Source organism: Papio anubis, chromosome 2 (genome assembly GCF_008728515.1).
Source record: "Papio anubis isolate 15944 chromosome 2, Panubis1.0, whole genome shotgun sequence".
In the NCBI taxonomy this organism is placed as follows: Eukaryota; Metazoa; Chordata; class Mammalia; order Primates; family Cercopithecidae; genus Papio; species Papio anubis.
The window spans coordinates 38,996,922-39,019,679 of record NC_044977.1 but is presented as its reverse complement, the minus strand read 5'-3'; the positions used below and the strand labels follow the sequence as shown (position 1 = coordinate 39,019,679).

The 22,758-nt window shown below is 40.2% G+C and overlaps 1 protein-coding gene across 1 annotated transcript in view; it reads right to left on the bottom strand.

The window, feature by feature from the left end:
- The window catches only part of UPK1B (uroplakin 1B), a 31,774-nt gene extending 21,472 nt beyond the window's left edge, over positions 1-10,302 (bottom strand). Inside the window, exon 1 of the mRNA XM_003893959.5 lies at positions 10,032-10,302. The gene's annotated coding sequence lies outside the window, so the exon portion shown is untranslated. The remainder of the gene's footprint in view (positions 1-10,031) is intronic.
- Between the last annotated feature and the right edge of the window lie 12,456 nt (positions 10,303-22,758).

Genomic DNA, 22,758 nt, shown 5'->3' with positions numbered 1-22,758 from the left:
TGGGAGAACTGCAGGAGTCAGAATTAGGGTGGAAAATGCAGATAAAAGTGGGAGAAAAGAAGGAAGACAGGTAGAAACTTGCTCTGAGCAAAAAGAAAAGCATAAATTGAAGAAACCTAGGCAAGGACATGACAGAAAATGCCAGGCTAAAATCAGGGCTGTGTTTCTTCCGAAGGATCTAGGGGGAGAATCTGTTGTCTTGTCATTGTTTGTATAAAGAAAAGGGGCGGGGCGCGGTGGTTCACGCCTGTAATCCCAGCATTTTGGGAGGCTGAGGTGGGCAGATCACCTGAGGTCAGGAGTTCGAGATCAGCCTGGCCAACATGGCAAAACCCTGTCTCTACTAAAAATACAAAAATTAGCTGGGCATGGTGGCAGATGCCTGTAATCCCAGCTACTTGGGAGGCTGAGGCAGGAGAATCGCTGGAACCCAGGAGGTGGAGATTGTGGTGAGCCGTGATTGGGCCACTGCACTGGGCAACAGAGCAAAACTCCGTCTTCACACACAAAAAAAAAAAAAAAAAAAAGGAAGCTTGGAGAGATTAATTTGCCCAAGGCCACGTTGCTAAAAAGTGCAGAAGCTGAGACTGAATGAGACTGAAACACAGGTCTGCCTGGCCCCAGATCATTTGCTAAACACTCTACAGTTTATCAAGTCCTGCTACATAGCAAATGCTTTCAGTGGAAATAGAAGCACCTGGAGCGGAGAGACCAGCTACATTTCCCTGCTCAGGAGACTGTACCTTTGTGAAGGTCAGAAACACTAGGCCTTTCTTCACTCACATCTCCAGCTTCTTGTCTCTTTAACCCCTTGATATGATGCTCATATTTGCATACTTCCCCCAAACTCGGTGCTCCACCCATATGCTTTTCCAGAAAACCTGTCTAGATGTATCAAAAATCTACAGCTCATCCACCTACCCCCAAGACCAGAATTCTTAGAAGTAAAAGGTGCAATGTGCAAGTCAATGAGAGGTTAGCATTTCATAGCTTCTACTTGGCCACTTGTATTTTAGACTAGGTTGGTGTCTAGAGGACCTAAAACATTTGCTGCATCCCCCAAATGGCCACAAATGTCAAGAGGGAGCCAAGTGTAGGCTTCCAGTGGCTCACATCATAGTCTAATGTCTGCAGTATAATGGTGACCACACTGGACTTGGCATCAGAATGCCAGAGTTCAAGTCCCAGCTTTGTGTTGTCGTTATCATTACTGTGTAAAGTTGGACAATTATTTTCCTTAGTGTCTAATTCCTGATTTATAAAATTAGTAGACTACAACTTGTTAGATGGGGTTGCTGTGATCACTAAATGAGATAAAAGATACAAAAGTAATAGGTAAGCACTCAGATTGTTTACACACATAAGAAACTATTAATTATAATCAGAGGATATTCAGGAAGGGCAGGGTATTGGGTTATGATTTTGTTTTCTGCATCAGTGACCCCAGGGGGATAAAAGGGAGGTTTTAACAGTGACTGGTCACAGGCCAAGGACTCTTAGATTGAGGAGAAGCAGCCTTCCTTCCACCTTCTCTCTGTTCACTGCACAGGGGCTGCTCTGCTTGAGGGATTGGGAGGCCTTACACAAAGATACCCATTTGTACTTCTTTTTATTTTCATAGATGAATTCATGAGAGAAAAGGAAAAACACTTCCTAGTTGTGCTTGGGGTGAGGCCAGAGTCAGGTACCGAGCTGCACATCCACATGGGAGGGGCCCGCCTTGCATGCCATTAGCATTCTTGAACAGTTAACACTCGCCATTGGGCCTCATCCCTCTGGCTTTGGCCAGCTCTGAGGCTTCTGCCCCAGACTGCGAGGTGATACAGAGATGGCCCCTGAGGTTGTGCTTGTCCTGGGACCACTTTCTCCCTGACACAGACATTACTCAGAGAGGATTCTGCTCTGCTGCCCTTTTGCATTCTTTCCTCCCATTGCCAACCTGTGGAGGGCATCCTTCACTTTATTGCAAGAGTCTCCGAAGTAGGAGGAGGCATTTGGGACCCTGTTTTATTTGTCTTTCTAGGTCCAAAGCGGCATAGTACCTGACATATAGTAGGTACACTCAATTATTTTGCTAAATAAAAGGATAAAGTAAATAAATAAATGTTTATGTGAATAAATGAGTGTGCAGATTAATAATTTGCCTAGAGCTTTGTTGAAGAGCAAGTTAGAGAATACGGTGAAGTGAAACTAATGTGGCCTTTGTATAGACCTGGGTTTGAATCTTAGCTCTACCACTCACTAGTTTTGTGGTCCCAAGAAATTACTTAGTCTCTCGAGCTTTATCTTCAAATGAGTATGGTAATACTTAACTTCAAGGGTTACTGCGAAAATTAAATGAGAATATATGTGAAGTTTTAATACAATATTAGTTACCCAATACTCATTTTGCTTATTTTTGTCTTATAAAGGAGACAGACTAGAGCTAATAGCCCAGTGGTTGGTGAAGGTACCTAAAACCAGTGATTTATTATTATTATTTTTTTGATACAGAGAAACATTTTCAAAGGAAATAGGGAAATATGATTTCAATAGGGAACTCTAATATATGAAACCAGATCGGAATGGTACTTCTCTGGCTGAAACAGGAGTAGGAATCCTGGGCTCACAGAGCATCTTCTCACCAGCTCTAAACCTCCTAAACACATAGCTAGCCCCAGAGCAATTGAAAACTACTATTCTAGAACTAAAGGAAAAGAAAGAAATAGGCAAATTACTGAGCTCAGAAAGCAGTTACCCAAGAAGTAAGAGGACACTCAAGAGTGAAGTTGAAAAACTCTGGTCACAACGTGTAAGCTGACCTTACAAAGTCTGTGTCAAAGACTCCCCCTTGCCCCCCATTCAATGGAAGACGTCTAGAAAAGTCCTGGAAAACTGAGAAAAGTGACTTTACTTTTATAATACGTTAGCTGGATGGATCTTTAGAAAGAGCTGCTTTTCTGGCACGCTTAGAGGAAAGGTGACATAATTTCTACAAAAGGAAAAGATGAGGCCTGGCTGATGTTTAGGGTTTTTTGAAGACTAATAAATGCCTGTGCAAAGGGGTAGAGTAATGCACTTTTTTTTTAGGTTAAAAAAGAAAAGCTTTGACGCAGTTCCACACTAATGGATATTAAAACAAAAAAAAAGACGTTAAGAATTTGTTGACCTTTCCAGAGAGGATAGGCACGGAGGAAGAACAAAAGGGAAGGACAAATGGTGACTTCTCTCCATACAGAATATAAACTGTGGTGTTCTCTAGGTCCTGGTAGTACTTTTGCCTTTGTTAATAACTTCTTGAGTTTTGTCTCTGCCTGCGTGATAAAGAAGTATTGTAATGAACACCTTGTGCTGGTTAATTTTGTGTATCAACTTGGCTGGGATATGGTGTTCAGTTGTTTGGTCAGATATCAGTCTAGATATTGCTGTGAAGATATTTTTTATATGTGATTAACATTTAAATCAGTAGACTTTGAGTAAAGCAGATTACCTTCCATAACGTGGCTGGCCTCCTCCAATCAGCTGAAAACCTTAAGAGCAAAAACTGATGTTTCCTGAATAAGCAGCATTTCTGCCCTAAGAGGACTGTAACATAGAAACTCTGGGTTTTCAGTATGCAGATTTTAGCTTTAAGACTGCAACATCAGGCCAGGCACGGTGGCTCACACCTGTAATCCTAGCACCTTGGGAGGCTGAGGCAGGCAGATCACCTGAGGTTGGTAGTTTGAAACTAGCCTGACCAACACGGAGAAACCCCGTCTCTACTAAAAATACAAAATTAGCTGGGCGTGGTGGCGCATGCCTGTAATCCCAGCTACTCAGGAGGCTGAGGCAGGAGAATCGCTTGAACAGGGGAGGCGGAGGTTGCAGTGAGCCAAGATTGCGCCATTGCACTCCAGCCTGGGCAACAAGAGCAAAACTACGTCTCAAAATAAATAAATAAATAAATAAAATAAATAATAAAATGCCGGGCGTGGTGGCTCACGCCTGTAATCCCACCACTTTGGGAGGCCAACGTGGGTGGATCACGAGGTTGGGAGATCCAGACCATCCTGGCTAACACGGTGAAACCCTGACTCTACTAAAAATACAAAAAATTAGCCAACCGTGGTGGCTGGCGCCTGTAGTCCCAGCTACTCGGGAGGTTGAAGCAGGAGAATGGGGTGAACCCGGAGGGCGGAGTTTGCAGTGAGCTGAGATTGCACCACTGCACTCCAGCCTGGGTGACAGAGCGAGACTCTGTCTCAAAGAAAAAAAAAAGACCGCAACATCAACTCTTCCCCAAATTTTCAGGTTGCCCACCTGCTGTATAGATTTTGGACTTGTCAGCCCCCACAATCACATCACATAGGTTAATTCCTTAGAATTAATCTATCTCTCTCTCTCATTCTCTCTCTGTCTCTCTCTCAACCTCTCAACAGGGTCTTGGTGTGTCACCCAGGAGTGCAGGGGCACAATCATATCTCACTGCAGCCTTGACTTCCTAGGCTCAAGTGATCCACTGGCTTTAGCTTCTCAAGTAGCTAGGACCACAGGTGCATGCACAATGTCTGGCTAATTTTTAAATTTTTTGTAGAGGAGGGGTTTCACCATGTTGCCCAGGCTGGTCTTGAACTCCTGTCCTCAAAGTGTGGAACTGCCTTCCAAAGTGTGGGGATTATAGGTGTGAGCCACCATATGTTGCCTCTCTCTTTATGTATCTCCTTTTGGTTCTATCTCTGTTAGAGCCCTGAGTAACACACCATGCCAATTGGGATTGATGTATATTTTTGATAGAAGCACATATGATCATTTTCTGATGTCTCCTGATACCATTTTACCAATTCCCACTGCCAGCCCCTAACTTCTGGATCAGATGAATTAAACATTTTCTGTTTCCATTCCACACAGAGCTTCCATGGTGAACTCTCTCAAGCAGAGGTTCTCAAATGATCCTCCAAAGCACAGATGTTCCATTTACTGGGACATGTTTTGATGCCAATATTGAATGATTCCAGTCATTTCCTAATTTGAGGAAGAATTACTATCAAAATTTGTCATTTTAAACATTTTCCTCTTACACATTTTTCTTAAATTGTGGATGCTACTACCACCTGTCTATGCTAGAATCTAGTTTTTGGTATGAATTTAGGCCAAAATGATCTACTTACTTATTTTAAATTTAGTAGACCAAAATGTTCTGGTATTCCACAAAGATAAACATGGCTTCCAAGTGCCAGCCAGTTAGCCAATCTTGAGATCCATTGTCCTAAAACACAGCTCTGAATTTATATCTCCCCCACTGCTTAAAACCCTTCAAAGGTTCCCTGTAGCCTAAATTTAAAGGAGAGCCCTAGGTCATTCCCTCTACACTCACGAGCCCAGTACCAGCTCCTTCTTACTTCCTATTGCCAGGTGCATCACTTGTCCACCCACTCTCTGTTGCTGACCAGTTTCTTTGAATCCAGATTTGCTCCTGTTCCATTGTGAAAGACCAGTTTATAGTATTTGGCCAGAGTCAACTATTTTATTCTCCATTCAGCCAGTGGAAGAGTGGTTGGACCACCTAAAAGATAAAGTACAAACTCCTCAGCCTGTATTCAAGGCAGTACTCGTCCAGGTTCCAAATGGCCTGCCTGCCATTTTTCACTGCCCACCCCCCTTGGTGTCCTGGTCATGCCACCATGCTATGCTTAGGGTGTCCCTGTCTTTGGAATCCCTTCTCCCATTTCTGCTTATCGAACTCTTTACCATCTTCCGAAGCCCAACTGAAAAACCTCTTCTCTCCTCAACTTCCCAGAATTATCCTTCCTTCCCTATATCCCTCTCTCTGCCTTTAGCAACTAGCTCTCCAGGGAAGCTCAAACCATTGTGGATATGTGTTCATGGCTTTTCTTCCATACTAGCCTCTGTCACAGCCATATAGTCTGGTATGTTGTTACGTCTTTTCTTCACCCAAGTTTGTTTAATAAGATATTCTGAACCCACAAAAAATGGATTGCTATCAAAAAACCAATTTGACAAAGAATTGCATTAAAAAGCAAATTAAAAACTTTTAAATTAATTGATGGGTGTCACACTTAGAAGTCAATGACTACACTTTTGGAAGTTTTTGTTTGTCTTAGAAGATATGTAATTTGAGAGAAATTAAAGTGTCATTTATCCTAGGAAAGTTATTGGCCAGGTGCCTGTTCATAGCATGATACATCAGTTCTGGCTGCAAACTTGGAGGCTTTGTACAGGTGAGGAATTTAAGGCTCATAGAGAGGAAGCGACTTGTTCACGATCATGCCGTGTTATTAAAAGAGTTAAGATTCAAGTCCAGGTTTCATAACTCTTAACCCAGCCTTCTATTGGGTTTGTCACCAATCATTATTCTTTTTAAGGTAGGGAGATCCACTTCCCCTTTTTGTCTCTTTAAATTAAGAGAAACTCTTGGCCTCCCACCCGTGAGCCTATCCATGAGACTCACTACAAGGTAAGCCAGAAAGGGAGCCACATAAACAAAGCTGGCAGGGAGAAAGCCTTCTATCCTCTTCCTTCATTCAAAGGCTTCCTCACTGTTTACCCTAACTTTGGAATGCCACAACTTGAGACTCACTCCTTCGTTCCTGATTAAAATACAAGCTCATATAAAAGAGGCGTGTTGAGTTTCATGAGCCATCCATATCAATGCCTCATTTATCAGCTCCCTTCTCTTATTTAATTTTCAAAGGGTGAGGGAAGACACCATGAGAAGGAAAGAGACACAAGGAGAGGGTAGAGCCTAAAAAGACAAACCTCATAACTTATGATTTGGGGGTTTGGGTCTGTCTCTGTGGCTAGACTGACTTCTAATGATATGATGTGTCCTCCTTCCTGCCTTCTTTTTTAGCCCACAGTTTGTAGAAGCTGGTTTAAATATGTGGTCTTCTGAACCGTCCCCACATTATTCTAAACCAATGCCTCCCTCACATATATTGGATTATTTATCTGGCAGGGGTGGGAAGGAAACCAATGGGATGAGATAAATCTAACAAGTGGAAAGTGGTGGAAGGCAGAGGGCAGAGCAGCAACTGCCCACGTTAGAGATGGAACGCCCCAGACTGAAAGTACGCAACTCACCTAGAAATATTTTCCATGTAAAGGAATAGCCCCTAGGCACCCCGCCCTGTGGGAAAACTGCCCTGTGGCCTGGTACGATGGTGATTTACTCAAATTGCTCAACACCCTGGGAGTTCCTTTGCTTTAAAGAGTGCAGATTTTTAAAAAACTAGAATTATATTTCCTGTTTTTTCTTTCTTGTGCTTTCATTCAGTTTGTTTTCTTATAAAAATTAATCATACCCATAGTGTTGATGTTTCCAGACACATTGAAAAGCTCTAAAAACAATTGCTCACTAAACAAACGAATTTGCAAAGCAGAAGAAAAAGAAGTGTGACTCGCCCAGTAAGCATGAGATCATTTTTTCAAGTTCATTACCTCTTTTCCTCACCCAAGTTTGTTGCACCAGAGAACACACAAACCACACCTCAAACTCTAGTTCATGCTAGAGAAATTTGAATTAACAAAGGAGAAAAAAAGAAAAAGAAAAATAGGAGAGGAAGAAACGAAGAAACACAATATGCTATTGCCTTAGCCCTGACCCTGAAACTCAGGACAAGAAAAGACACTTGCGTGGCTCAGAGTAAAGATGGGTGTGGAGACTGTAGGTCACAACAATTGCTGGTCTGCTTCAATTTAAGGTAGGATAAGTCCCTGGAAATAACAAAAAGAGGAGCTTTCTCCCAGGGCCGTCACCCACAGCTCACAGTGCCCATAAGTTTTTCTTGCTTTAAAGCTCAAAACCTGTATTCACTAATACAGTAGTTAGTAGTTGCGTGCAGTTATTCAAAGTCAAATGAATTCAAATAAAAGTAAAAACCAGTTCCTCAGTTGCTCCAACCACATCTCAAGCACTCCCTAGATACATGTGGTTAGTGTCTATTGTCTAGAACATTTCCCTCATCACAGAAAGTTTTACTGGACAGCACTACTCTTGATTCCTGGTGCTCCCAGTATGATGGGAGTCATCCATCTATTGGAAATCAGGGACTAGCTGTAAGCAATGGCTCAGGAGCACTCAGTTGCATGAAGGCCTCAGGTGTGGGCATTGCCAGAGGGATGCCCAGCTCCAGGAAAGGAGTACCGTGGAGAATCCTTGGGGCAGGGGGACGAGGCGGGGAGGGTGGTGTGTGATGACGGTGCCCCTCGCCAATGTGGTCTCTGTCCCAGTTGGCGAATGGTGGCCCATCAAGTTTGTGGGCAGCCTGCATGGCTATCAGGCCCAAATTCCAGAGCATATTTAAAGGCTGACTGGTGTTTATTCTGGTTAAGAACGTAAGCAGGAGAAGTCAAAAAGAAGTTCTGAGTTTTGGCCAGGTGCTGTGGCTCACGCCTATAATCCCAGCACTTTGGGAGGCTGAGGCAGGTGGATCACAAGGTCAGGAGATCCAGACCATCCTGGCTAATACAGTGAAACCCTGTCTCTACTAAAAAATGCAAAAAATTAGCCGGTTGTGGTGGTGGGCACCTGTAGTCCCAGCTACTTGGGAGACTGAGGCAGGAGAATGGTGTGAACCTGTGAGGCAGAGCTTGCAGTGAGCTGAGATCGCACTACTGCTCTCCAGCTTGGGAGTCAGAGTGACTCCGTCTCAAAAAAAAAAAAACAAAAAAAAAAACCCAAAAAAACCAAAAACTAGTTCTGAGTTTTTTTTTCTTCTCCTTGATTAAAGGATGTCTAAGGTCCCCTTTGAATGTAAAAGTCTATGATTCTTCCCAGCAGTTAAAAAAAAAAATAGGTGAGTTGATTTTAAAGACTATTTTACAGCAGAAAGCAAAACAATCTGTTGGAGCGAAAGCAAAGTAAGAAATTTTTCTCCTCACTGGAGAAAAGGTTAATAAAAAGAAAATCCACTTCTTCACAGGGTCTGAAAACTATGTAACCTAAATTTTATTTTTACTCAAAGTATATATATATATCTATAAAACCTAGCGAGTCATTTCCTGTTGTGCTTAGCAACTCAGGGAAGAAATGGTCAAGAAACATTGTCTTTCATTAAAAGAAGACATTCGAGTTAACAAAACTTCTTTAAAAATTTATTTATATTTTTTTAGAGACAGGATCTCACTTGTTGCCCAGCCTGGACTAGAACTCCTCATCCCATGGCCTCAGCTTCCCGAACAGCTGGAACTGGAGGCATGTGCCACTGCAACTGGCTACAAATTCTTAAATGGCTTAAAAATCTTTAAAACTAGTTAGAAGTGGAGTTTTAGGTTTATAAACAAATGCAAACATAAAATAATACTAGCATTATTTGAAACTTAAATTTGTATTTTGTATGAAAATGTCAGTAGAACGAAAAATATCTTTATGTCCTGCACATCCTTGTGGAACAAAGAATTGGCAAAGAGTAAAAACAAATTATGTAAAAATAACATTGCATAGATAAAGCTACTTTGTTGACTTACTTCAACTGACACATTTATTAAGCAGAAGTGTTTGCAGAGAATAACTGGGAGTAAATTGCCTCACACATTTCATTACAAGTTGGCAGGACCAAATGATTTCTGACAAGAAGACCAAGAAACTTTCTCTCTGCTAGCCTGAACGGATTATTCAGAAATGACACGAGCTATTTCGTTAAATTTTCTATTGCTTTTCTGACTCCACAAGGAAATTGGGGGTCTACAAAGGTGTCTGTCTATGTGCGATTGAATCAGGAGATACAGGGTTTCTCAGGTGCTTGGATTCTCTTGTTCTTTCTTTGGGGATATTTCAGGTTGAAAGCAGGATGGCTGCGTAATATCTCCAGAACTTTAATGAGAACAAGACTTATATCAAAGGTTTTAAGAAAGCAATTTGAACGGTTCAAAGTAAAAGAGAACAGGACAGTCACAATACCCTAAATTACAAAGAAAAAAATGACAGACTTTACGAATCAGGAATCTAACTTCTTCCCCTTTCGCTCCCAGACCACTAGCTTCCCTCCCAGGAGAGCAACCCAACCCTTGAGCCCGCGGGATTCCCTGTAGAGGGAAAGCAGTCTACTCACAGCGCCTCCTCTTTCTGCACACAGGGTGCGGCCCGCTCCGCAGTCTGCAGCAGCCCCAGGTGCTTTTCTACCCTCCTGCAATTCTTTGAACCTCCAGGACCAGGGAAGGGTGGTCTGTGATTGGCAGGAAGCACCTCACATGGGCTGAGCTTGCCGCTGCCTGCCCTGCCTCGCTGAGACCGGGGAGTAACCGGAGGCTGTCAGTAGATTTCTGCTGCTTTGGAATGTGTGACTCTGACAGATGGAAGCACCTTGACAGCCACACTCATTGCTTGCCTGGATCCCTCCTAGGTCTGGACTTTACTGGAATACAAACTCAGGGCTTTTATTTTGATTTATTTTATTAGTGTAATTTGATCCTTACTCCTGCTTTTGTGTGTTGAAGGCTTGTTAGTCCTGACCGCTCGCGGAGATACTGATACGTGCTTACCTGTGCGGGGCCATGTCCAGTTTTAGTTTCTATAACCCTTGCATAGGCAAATTCATGGACATAGTCATTGCCCAAGTAATGCTCATACAGTAGGTAGCCCAAAGACCGATAAGGAGCAAGAGATGTGGAAACAAACAGATTGAGAAAAATTCAGGCAAAGAGAGAGGGCTCAAGTGATTATCTGATGTCCAATTCTTCTCTTCCCTCTTCCTTCCTCCCTTTCCTTTCTCTTCTCTTCCCTTCCTTTCTTTTTTCCTTCTTTCCTGACTTCTGGAGCCATCATGTGTTATACATGGCACCCAGAGCATCATTTTAATGGCTGCATGACCTATTGTAGTATACATGCACCATAGCTTGTTTAACCTGAGTTAGGAGTTGGTAACAGCAGTAATGTTAGAATTTACTGAGTGCTTTAATCAATAGACTTGGGAGTTCCTCAAGGGTCAGCATCATCTCTGTCTCAGGTTAGATTGTTCAGGAGCAGACTTTGAGACAAAATTTAGTGTTCAATATATTTATTAGGGAGTGCCCTGAGAGGAACACCCATGGCAGGGACAGGGAAGAAACAGGACTGGGCAGAGAAAGAAGTTGAGCTGCAATATAGGTGGGACAGTCTGAAGCAGTCCCCCTTGGGAAACTCTGGAGGAAGATGGCCTGTCAATGTAGCTCTGCCACTGGGCTCCTCTATCATCTGCCCTTTAATGTGGGTTGCCCTGGGAAGGCAGCTTTCTGTAGCTGAGGCAAGTCCTGAAAGGGGCTGATAACTGGAGGCTGGAGGTTGCAAGTACTCCCAGCAGCAGGGCAAGCTCCCTCTTGAAGGGGGACTGCATGGAGCACCTCTGTGTCCATCACAATGCCTTATTCCTCTGCAGCTCTCCAGGGCCTGATTAGATAAATTATCATATTTCACACAATGGAATTCTGTGCAATGGTTAAAAATGACACCACAGATAAACATTTAATGTCATGGAAATAAGTTCAGTCATTTACCTAACAAATATTTATTGAAAACTTAGGTTGTGCCAGGCACTCTCCTAGAGGCTGAAAATGAAAAAGCGGTTTACAAAACAGTTTGTGTAATCTGACACATTTTAATTTTTAAGAAAGTTTACCTATGACTTAAAAAGTTAGGAATAATATACAGCAAACATTAACCAGAGTATATCTGGACGGTAAAATATGGGTGACTTTTACAGTCTTCTATTTTTGCAGTTCGTATGTTTACAAAGGATCTATATTATAATTATAAGAACATATAAGTTATTAAAAATGTGTGCTGTCCTGGAAAGATTTGTGATAAAGTTGTAAGGAAGCAAACAAGGACATATGAATTTCTATTTGTGTCTTAGGCATTTTATATTCCATTACCATGATTATATGGGGAGAAAACAAAAAGATTTGAAAATCTTCAAAATAGATAATGTGACCACAAACCCAATAACAAGAGACAAGAGACTAGCTAGGAAAAGGAAGATGAGTTTTTGGATAATAACTGCAACTGAATAGATGAGGAATGTCAAATCCGTAATGTATGACAGGCTTATTTTTCCAGTTAATTGATTTCTAACTCTCTTCTGCTAATCCCTGTTTCTCTCTGGCTAAGTGGCTCCCTTAACCACATCTTAACCTGATTCCAAGCACATCAGTGAATTCCCATTACTAATATCTCAGTTCTGTTAGAAACACTTAGATATTTTCCTCCTATCACCACAATTCAAACTGGAGACTCTGGTAGTTTTGGGGAGAAGGTAAGGTCTTTATTAACCCCCCAATTCCCTGTATATGTTCATTTGAGCGGGAAATGATGTCCTGTGTGAGTGGCCAGAGAGAGGCTCTGTCCCTTTCTGTGGGTCATCCCCACTGTCTAGTTCACCACCAGCAGCAGCAGTGTAGACAGGGGCCAGTGCACAGGGCTGACCGAGGAGAGGCCTACTGAACCCCACCAGTTCCCCTAAGCCCCAGAGGGTGCTCTGCCTCATTCATTGGTTTGCAGTCAGTCTTTGTCCTTCAATCTCACCTACCCTCCAGGACCCCAGCTCTCAAGTGGCTGGGTTCTATCTTCTGCACATCTCAGGAACCTAGAACTAAAGGTGGTATGCTTGCCCCCTCTCTGTCAGGCCATACCACTGCACCATCACCCTCCGAAGTTTTTCCTTCTCTGTGGTAGTTCCAAGGCAAGTTAGCAGGCCTGGTGACTCGTGATATTTAACTGGACTAAAAGAATTGGTCCTATATACACACTCAAACTTTTCAATCCTCATGAGGCTTTCCTCTGTCATCTTTGGGGCAAAGAACCACTGGAATGTTTGTCTTCCCTGCATTCCCTAACAGACCCCTCACTTCAAATTGACTTTCCTGTGGTGAGGGAGGGAGTTGTAGTGCAAACTGGGTGGGAAAGAGGTTGCCTCCCTACTGGAAGTTTAGAAAGTGGGTTATTTAATGCCTTTTGCTTTCTCTAGTTACCAATTTCAGGAAAAATACTTCTTAAAACATGATGTTGTCTAGAATATTTTTAACATATAGTAATAGTCCCAGGTACTGCCAGATTTACTCTTCACAATATCCCTTTAAGGTATATACTATTATCCTCCCATTTCACAGATCAGAGAACTGAAGGCTAAGGATGCTAACTGCCCACTGTTATAGAGCCATTTAAAGGTGAGGACTGCAATCAACCTGTCCTTACAGTCTGCACTCTTACTATTAGAGTGCAGTTACATGATCTGTGTAACTTTTAAAATGGTATTAAAATTTTAAATCACAAATATGATTTTTTTTTCTATTAACTGCTCAGTGAGGTTAATAGAGAGTAGAATATTGTTCCTGGGATATGTAAGAAGCCATCTTCTGCTTCTTATTGGCTGGAGAGTACGTCTGCCTGAGCACTCAGGCTCCCTGTGGAGGAAAGCAGGTTACTGATCATGTCTCAGCTTCTATATTGAAAACAGCTGAATCAAACCAGCAAACTATGTACCTGAAGTGTCCCGGTCCGTGCAATTCTTTAGGGCCTCTAAAATGACCTTTTCTCCAGTTAGTCTTGACAAATTTTTGGTGCGGTTTCCTTGACAATTTTCCTGAAATGTGTATATATTTAGGGTTTTGACCTTTAATGTGTCTTCTCTCTTACACAGCTATTTTTTTTCACTCAACTATAATTGACACTCCCATATTTCCTTCAGCTCCTAGAGATGATAAATACTTAACTTAGTTCATATGTTTAGGTTATGACCACTACAAGATGACTTCTTAAAGTGTGTCTAGGCCTTTTCCAGGAAAGGGATATCCCAAATTAATAGACTCTTGCATTGAACTAAATCTTTTTAGTTCATTTCAATAAGCGTATATGGTAATTATATGGAATTATTATATGTAATAGCTATATACCAATAAAATAATCATTTAGCTCAAATTTTCACCCAATGAAGAAAGCCCTCTATGATATCTCTGATGTCCAATATTAACGGGCTACTCTATAAAACATTGTGTTTATTGTAGAGATGTTGTTGAAGATGTTGTGTACAACCTTACATTCTGGGCATAAGAGGTCCCAAGGGAAAACATTTTTGGTCTCAGTGTCTGGAAGAATTACACTTTCCTAAGCAACTGGTTTGTTTTTACCTATTGGACACTCTAAACTTCAATCAAATTCAATCTTGCCTCCATTCTCACCAATCCGTTGAAACTGCTTATCAAGTTATGAACAACCTCTACTTTGCCAAATTTGGTGGACACTTTTTCTTTTCTTTTCTTTTTATTATACTTTAAGTTCTAGGGTACATGTGCACAACATGCAGGTTTGTTACATATGTATACATGTGCCATGTTGGTGTGCTGCACTCATTAACTCATCATTTACATTAGGTATTTCCCTAATGCTATCCCTTCCCTGTCCCCCAACCCCACAACAGGCCCCAGTGTGTGATGTTCCCTGTTCTGTGTCCAAGTGTTCTCATTTTTCAATTCCCACCTATGAGTGAGAACATGTGGTGTTTAGTTTTCTGTCCTTGCAATAGTTTGCTGAGAATGATGGTTTCCAGCTTCATCCATGTCCCTACAAAGGACATGAATTCATCCTTTTTATGGCTGCATAGTATTCCATGGTGTATATGTGCCACATTTTCTTAATCCAGTCTATCAGTGATGGACATTTGGATTGGTTCCAAGTCTTTGCTATTGTGAGTAGTGCCACAATAAACATATGTGTGCATGTGTCTTTATAGTAGCATGATTTATAATCCTTTGGGTCTATACCCAGTAATGGGATCACTGGGTCAAATGGTATTTCTAGTTCTAGATCCCTGAGGAATTGCCACACTGTCCTCCACAACGGTTGAACTAGTTTACAGTCCCACCAACAGTGTAAAAGTGTTCGTATTTCTCCATATCCTCTCCAGCACCTGTTGTTTCCTGACTTTTTAATGATAGACTGGATTAAGAACCTCCCATGTAGCTGGGATTACAGGTGTGCACCACCACATCCAGCTAAGTTTTGTATTTTTGGTAGAGACGGGGTTTCACCATGTGGGCCAGGCTGGTCTCCAACACCTGACCTCAGGTGATCCACCCGCCTCGGCCTCCCAAAGTGCTGGAATAACAGGCATGAGCCACTGTGCCCAACCCACCTATTCTTTATCCATTCATCTGTCGATAGACACTTAAGTTACTTCCAAATCTTAGCTTTTATAAACAGTGCTTTGACAAACATAGCAGTGCAGATATCTCTTTGATATACTGATTTCCTTTCTTTTAGATATATACCCAGCAGTGGGTTGCTGGGTCATATGGTAGTTCAATATTTCATTTTCTGAGGAATCATCAAACTGTTCTCCACAGTGGTTGTACTAATTTACATTCCCACCAACAATCTACAAGGGTTCTCTTTACATCCTTGCCAACATTTGTTATTGACTCTCTTTTGGATATAAGACATTTTAACTGGGGTGAAATGATATCTCATTGTAGTTTTGATTTACATTTCTCTGATGACCAATGATGTTGATCACCTTTTCATATACCTGTTTGCCATTTGTATGTCTTCTTTTGAGAAATGTCTATTCAAATATTTTGTCCATTTCATGATCAGATTGTTAGACTTTTTCCTATAGAGTTGTTTGAGCTCCTTATATATTCTGGTTATTAATCCCTTGTCAGATGGGTACTTTGCAAATATTTTTGTTTCATTCTGTAGGTTGTCTCGTTACTTTGTTGATTGTGTCCTTTGCTGGGCAGAAGCTTTTTAACTTGATCCCACTGTCCATGTTTGCTTTGGTTGTCTGTGCTTGTGGGGTACTGCTCAAGAAATCTTTGCCCAGACCAATGTCCTGGAGATATTCCCCAATATTTTCTTATAGTAGTTTCATAGTTTGAGGTCTTAGTTTAAGTTTTGGTCCATTTTGATTTTATTTTTTGCATGTGGTGATAGATAGGGGTCTAGTTTCATTCTTCTCTATGTGGATATCTAGTTTTCCCAGCACCACTTATTGAAGAGACTATTTTTTCCACAGCATATATTCTTGACACCTTTGTCAAAAAAGAGTTCACTGTAGGCGTGTAGATTTGTTTCTGGGTTCTCTATTCTGTTCCATTGGTCTATGTGTCTGTTTTCATGTCGGTACCATGCTGTTGTGGTCACTATAGCTCTGTAGTATAGTTTGAAGTCAGGTAAAGTGATTCCTTCAGTTTTGTTCTTTTTGCTTAGGATGGCTTTGGCTATTTTGGGTCTTTTGTGGTTCCATATAAATTTTAGGATTGGTTTTCTATTTCCGTGAAGAACGTCATTAGTATTTTGATAGAAATTGCATTGAATCTGTAGATTGCTTTGGGTAGTGTGAACATTTTTAACAATATTGATTCTTATAATCCATGAACATGAAACGTTTTTCCATTTATTGGTGTCATTTTCAATTTCTTTCAGCCTTGTTTTATAATTTTCATTATAGAGATCTTTTATGTTTTTGGTTAATTCCTTGGTATTTAATTTTAGTTGTGGCTATTGTAAATTACATTACTTTTTAATTTATTTTTCACATTGTTCACTGTTGGCATATAGAAATGCTACTGATTTTTGTATGTTAAGTTTATATCCTGCAACTTCACTAAATTTATCCATTTTAATAGTTTTTCTGTGGAGTCTTTAGGTTTTTCCAAATATGATGCCATCTCCAAATAAGGATGCTTTGACTTCTTCCTTTCCAGATTGGATGCCCTTTATATCTTTCTCTTGTCTAATTGCTCTAGCTAGGACTTCCAGTACTATGTTGAATAACAGTGGTGACAATGGGCATCCTTGTCATGTTCCAGATCTTAGAGGAAAGGCTTTCAGTTTTTCTTCATTCAGCGTATTAGCTGCGGGTCTGCCATATATGGCTTTTATTACATTGAGGTATGTTTCTTCTATTCCCAGTTTGTTTTTGTGGGTTTTTATCATGAAACGATGTTGAATTTTATCAAATGCTTTTTTAGCATCAATTGAAATGATATGGTTTTAATGCTTTATTCTGTTGATATGATGTGTCACATTGATTGATTTGCATACATTGAGCCATCCTGGCATCCCAGGGATGAATCCCACTTGGTCATGATGAATGATCTTTCTAATGTAGTACTACTGAATTTGGTTTGCTAGTATCTTGTTGAGGATTTTTGCATCACTATTCATCAAGGATATTGGCCTGTAGCTTTTTCTTTTTTTGATGTTTGTTCATTTGCTTTTGGTATCAGGGTTATATTGGCCTCATAGAATGGATTTGGAAGTATTCCTTTCTCGTCTGTTTTTTGGAATAGTTTGAGTAGAACTGGTATTAATTCTTCTTTAAATGTTTGGTAGAATTCAGCAGTGAAGCCATCAGGTTCCAGGCTTTTCTTTAGTGGGAGACTTTTTATTATGGCTTCTATCTCATTACTTGTTACTGGTCTGTTCAGGTTTTGGATTTCTTCCCAGTTCAATTTGGTAGGTTGCATGTATCTAGTAATTTGTCCATTTCGTCTAGATTTTTTAATTTATTGGCAAATAGTTGCTCATTGTAGCTGATAATGATCCTTTGAATTTCTGAAGTATCGGTTGTAATGTCTTCTTTTTCATTTCTGATTTTATTTATTAGTGTATTCTCTCTTTTTTTGGTTAGCCTGGGTAAAGGATTGTCAATTTTGTTTAACATTTCAGAAAACCGACTTTCGTTTCATTAATCTTTTGTATTTTGTTTTTTCATTTCAATTTCACTTATTTTTGCCCTTTATTATTTCCTCTACTAATTTTGAGTTTGGTTTGCTCTTGCTTTTCTAGTTCTTTAAGGTGAACTGTTAGATTGTTCATTTGAAGTTGTTCTTCTTTATCGACATAGGTACTTAAAGGTGTAAAATTCCCTCTTAGTACTGCTTTTGCTATATCCTATAGGTTTTGGTATCTTGTGTTTCCATTATCATTTGTTTCAAGATATTTTTCAATTTACTTCTTCATTTCTTCATTGACCTACTGGTCATACAGGAGCATATTGTTTAATTTCCATGTATTTGTATAGTTTCCAAAATTCCTCTGTTGTTAATTTCTAACTTTATTCCATTGTGGGCAGAGAAGATGCTTGATATTATTTCAAGTTTTTTGAACATTTTAAGACTTGTTTGTGACCTAACATATGGTCTATCCTTTAGAATGATCCATGTGCTGAGAAAAAGAATTTCTTTTTCTGTAGCCATTGAATGAAATGTTCTACAGCCATTGAATGAAATGTTCTATAAACATCTATTAGATCCATTTGGTCTATAGTGCAGATTAAGTCCAACGTTTCTTTGTTGATTTTCTGTCTAGAAGATCTGTCTAATGCTGAAAGTGAGGTGCTGAAGTCTCCAGCTATTATTGTATTGGGGCCTCTCTCTCTCTTTACCAAGAATATTTCCTTCATATATCTAGGCGCTCCTGTATTCGGGGGCATATATTTAAAATTGTTATATCTTCTTGCTGAATTGACTCCTTTATTATTACATAGTGGCCTTCTTTTTTCTCTTCTTATAGTTTTGTCTTGAAATCTATTTTATTTGATACAAGTATAGTGACTCTTGCTCTTTTTTGGTTTCCATTGACATGGAATATCTTTTTCCATCTCCTTATTTTCAGTCTATATTTGTCTTTCATAGGTAAAGTGTGTTTCTGGTAAGCAAAAGATCAATGGGTCTTGTTTTTTCATCTATTCAGCCTGTCTATGTCTTTTGATTAGAGAGTTTAGTCCATTTACATTCAATGTTATTATTGATAAGTAAGGACCTACTCCTGGCATTTTGTTATGTTTTCTGGTCTTCTCTTCCTTCTTTATTTCCTTTCTATCTTTCTCTGGTGAAGGTGATTTTCTCTGGTGATATGATTTAGTTTCTTGCTTTTTATTTTTTTGTGTCCATTGTATTTTTTTGTTTTGAGGTTACATGAAGCTTGCAAATATTGTCTTATAACTCATTATTTTCACCTGATAACAACACTATTTGCATGAAAAACAAACAAGCAACATAAAACTAATAAAAACTCTACGCCTTAACTTCATCCCCCAACTTTTTAACTTTTTTTTTTGTTTCTAGTTATATCTTAAAGGTTGCTGTAGTTATTATTTTTGATTGGTTCAATTGTTTACTCTTTCTACTTAGGATAAGAGTAGTTTACACACCACAGTTACAGCATTATAATATTCTGAGTTTTTCTGTGTACTTAATATCCCAGTGAGTTTTGTACCTTATGGTGATTACTTATCGCTGATTAACGTCCTTTTCTTTCTGATTGAAGTACTCTCTTTAACATTTCTTGTAGGGCAGGCCTGGCATTGATTAAATACCTTAGCTTTTGTTTGTCTAAGAAAGTATTTATTTCTCTTTCATGTTGGAAGGATATTTTTGCTGGATATACTATTCTAGGGTAAAAGTTTTTATACTGAAGCACTTTAAATATATCATGCCACTCTCCACTGGCCTGTAAGGTTTCCACTGAAAAGTCTGCTGCCAGACTTATTGGAGCTCCATTTTATGTTATTTGTTTCTTTTCTCTTGTTGCTTTTAGGATTCTTTCTTTATCCTTGACCTTTGGGAGTTTGATTATTAAATGTCTCATGTAGTCTTCTTTGGGTTAAATCTGTTTGTTATTCTATAATCTTCGTGTACTTGGATATTGATATCTTTCTCTAGGTTTGGAAAGTTCTCTGTTGCTATCCCTTTGAATAAACTTTCTACCCCTATCTCTTTCTTTACTTCCTCTTTAAGACCAATAAATCTTAGATTTGCCCTTTTGAAGCAATTTTCTAGATGCTGTAGGTGTGCTTCAATATTATTTACTCTTTTTTGTCCCTTTGACTGTATTTTCAAATAACATGTCTTCAAGCTCAGTAATTCTTTCTTCTGTTTGATCCAGTCTGCTATTAAAGGTCTCTGATGCATTCTTCAGTGTACCAATTGCATTTTTCAGCTCCAGAATTCCTGCTTGGTCCTTTTAAATTATTTCATTCTCTTTGTCAAATTTATCTGATAGAATTCTGAATTCCTTCTCCGTGTTACCTTAAATTTCTTTGAGTTTCCTCAACACAGCTATTTTGAAATCTCTGAAAGCTCACATGTCTCTGTTTCTCCAGGATTGGTCTTTAGTTCATTTGGTGAGGTAATGTTTTCCTGAATGGTGTTGATGTTGATGTTCGTAGATGTTCTTTGGTGTCTGGGCATTAAAGAGTTAGGTATTTATTGTAGTCTTCACTGTCTGAGTTTATTTGTAGCCATCCTTCTTGGGAAGGCTTTCCAGATATTTAAATGACTCTGGAGTTTTGATCTAAATTGTATCTACTTTAGGGGACATCCAAGCCTGTAGTTTTTGTAGACTTGTAGAGGTACCACTTTGTTGGTTGGTCTTGGGCCAGATCCAGGAGAATTCTCTGGATTATCAGGCAGAAGCTCCTGTTCTCTTACCTTACTTTCTACCATACATACAGAGTCTCTCCCTCTGTTCTGAGCCACCTAAAGCTGGGGTGCATGACATAAGCAGCCCTGTGGCCACCACTACTATGACTGCACTGGATCAGACCTAAAGCCAGTACTGCACTGGTTCTCACCCAAGGCCTACTATAACCATTCCCTTGGTACTGCCTATGTTTGCTCAAGCCCCTGGGGCTCTGTAGTCAGCAGATGGCAAAGCCAGCCAGGCCTGTGTCCTTCCCTTCAGGGCAATGAGGTCCCCCAGGCTCTGGGTGGGTCTGTAAGTGCTGTCCAGGACTCAGGCACTACAGTTAAAAACCTTAGAAGTCTATCTGGTGTTCTATTGTACTGCAGCTGAACTGGCCCTTAAACCACAAGACAGTTCTTCCCACTCCTCCCTCCCCTTTCCAAAGGCAGAGGAGACTCACCCCATTGTCACTATCTCCCCAGGCCACAAAGAGTACTGCCAGACTACTGCTGGTGTTCCCTTAAGCCCTAGGGTCTCTTAAGTGAGTATGTCATGAATGATGCCTGGCTTGGGACTCTCCCTTTAGGGTAGTAGACTCCCTCTGGCCCAGGGAAAGTCCAGAAATGCCCAAGAGTCAAGTCCTGGAATTGAGATAATCAAACCTACTCTGTTGTTGAACATTAGAACTTATACCTTTTATCTAATTGTATGGTTGTATCCATTAACTGATCTCTCTTCATCCCCTCCTCCCACCTGCATGCCCTTCTCAACCTCTGGTATCTATCATTATACTCTACCTCCATGATATTGACCTTTTTAGCTTCCACATATGAATGAGGACATGTGCTATTCATCTTTCTGTGCTTGATTTACTTCACTTAACCTAATTTCCTCTAGTACCATCCATGTTGCTGCAAATGACATGATTTTTCATTCTTTTTTATGGCTGAAAGTATTCCATTGTGTGTATGTACCACATTTTCTCTATTCACTTATCTTGTTGATGGACATGGAGGTTGATTTCATATCTTTGCTTTTGTGAACATTGCTGCAATAAACATGCACGTGCAGGTACCCCTTTGATATACAGACTTCTTTTCTTTTGGATGAATACCCCGTAGTGGGATTGCTGGATAGTATGTGTAGTCTGTTTTTACATTGCCATAAAGAAATATTTATTGGAGGCTGGGTAATTTATAAAGAAAAAAGATTTAATTGACTCACAGTTCTGCAGGCTGTACAAACATGGCTCCAGCATCTGCTTCTGGAGAGTGGCTCAGGAAGCTTACAATCATGGTGGAAGAGAGTATGCAGTGTCAAAAGGTAAGAACGGGAGGAAGAGAGAGTTGGGAAGTGCCACATTTTTTTAAACAACCAGATCTCATGTTAATTCAGAGTGTGAACTCATTTATTACCATGAGGAGAGCACAAAGCCATTCATGAGGGCTCCTCCCTCATGACCCAAAGACCTCCCACCAGGCCCCACCTCCAACATTAGGGATTACATTTCAACTTGAGATTTAGGGAGGGACAAACGTCCAAACCAAATCAGTGTGGTAGTTCTATTTTTAGTTTAGTTTTTTTTTTTTTTTAAAAGATATCTCCATACTGTTTTCCTCAGTGGCTGTAGTAGTTTACACTCCCACCAAGAGAGTCTTGCTCTGTCACACAGGCTGGAGTGCAGTGGCGTGATTTCGGCTCACTGCAACCTCCGCCTCCTGAGTTCAAGTGATTCTCATGCCTCAGCCTCCTGGGATTACAGGTATGCACCACCATACTTGGCTAATTTTTGTATTTTTTATAGAGATGGAGTTTTGCCATGTTGCCCAGGCTGGTCTCGAACTCCTGGCCTCCAGTGATCCACCTGCCATGGCCTCCCAAAGTGCTGGGATTATAGGCATGAGCCACCATGCCCAGCCTTCAACAATGTTTTGACATTAACAAGGTTTTGACATTTGTTGATTTTCTGTCTAGATGCTCTGTCTCATGTTGAGAGTGGAGTGATGAAGTCTCCAAATATTATTGTATTGAAGTCTGTCTCTCCCTTTGATCTAATAATATTTACTGTATATATCTGAGTGCTCTGCTGTTGAGTGCATATAGGGTTAGAATTGTTATATGCTCTTACTGAGTTGATCCTGTTGTCATTATATAATGACTATCTTTATCTCTTTTTACTGTTTTTGACTTAAAGTCTGATTCATCTGATGTAAGTTTAGCTATTCCTACTCATTTTTTGTTCTTATTTGTATGGGGTATCTTTTTCCATTCCTTTACTTCAGTCTATATGGGTCTTCATAGGTGAGATGAGTTTCTTGTAGGCAGCATGTAGTTGAGCCACGCTTTTTCATTCAACCAGTCTGTATCTTTTAGGTGGAAAATGTAATCCATTTACA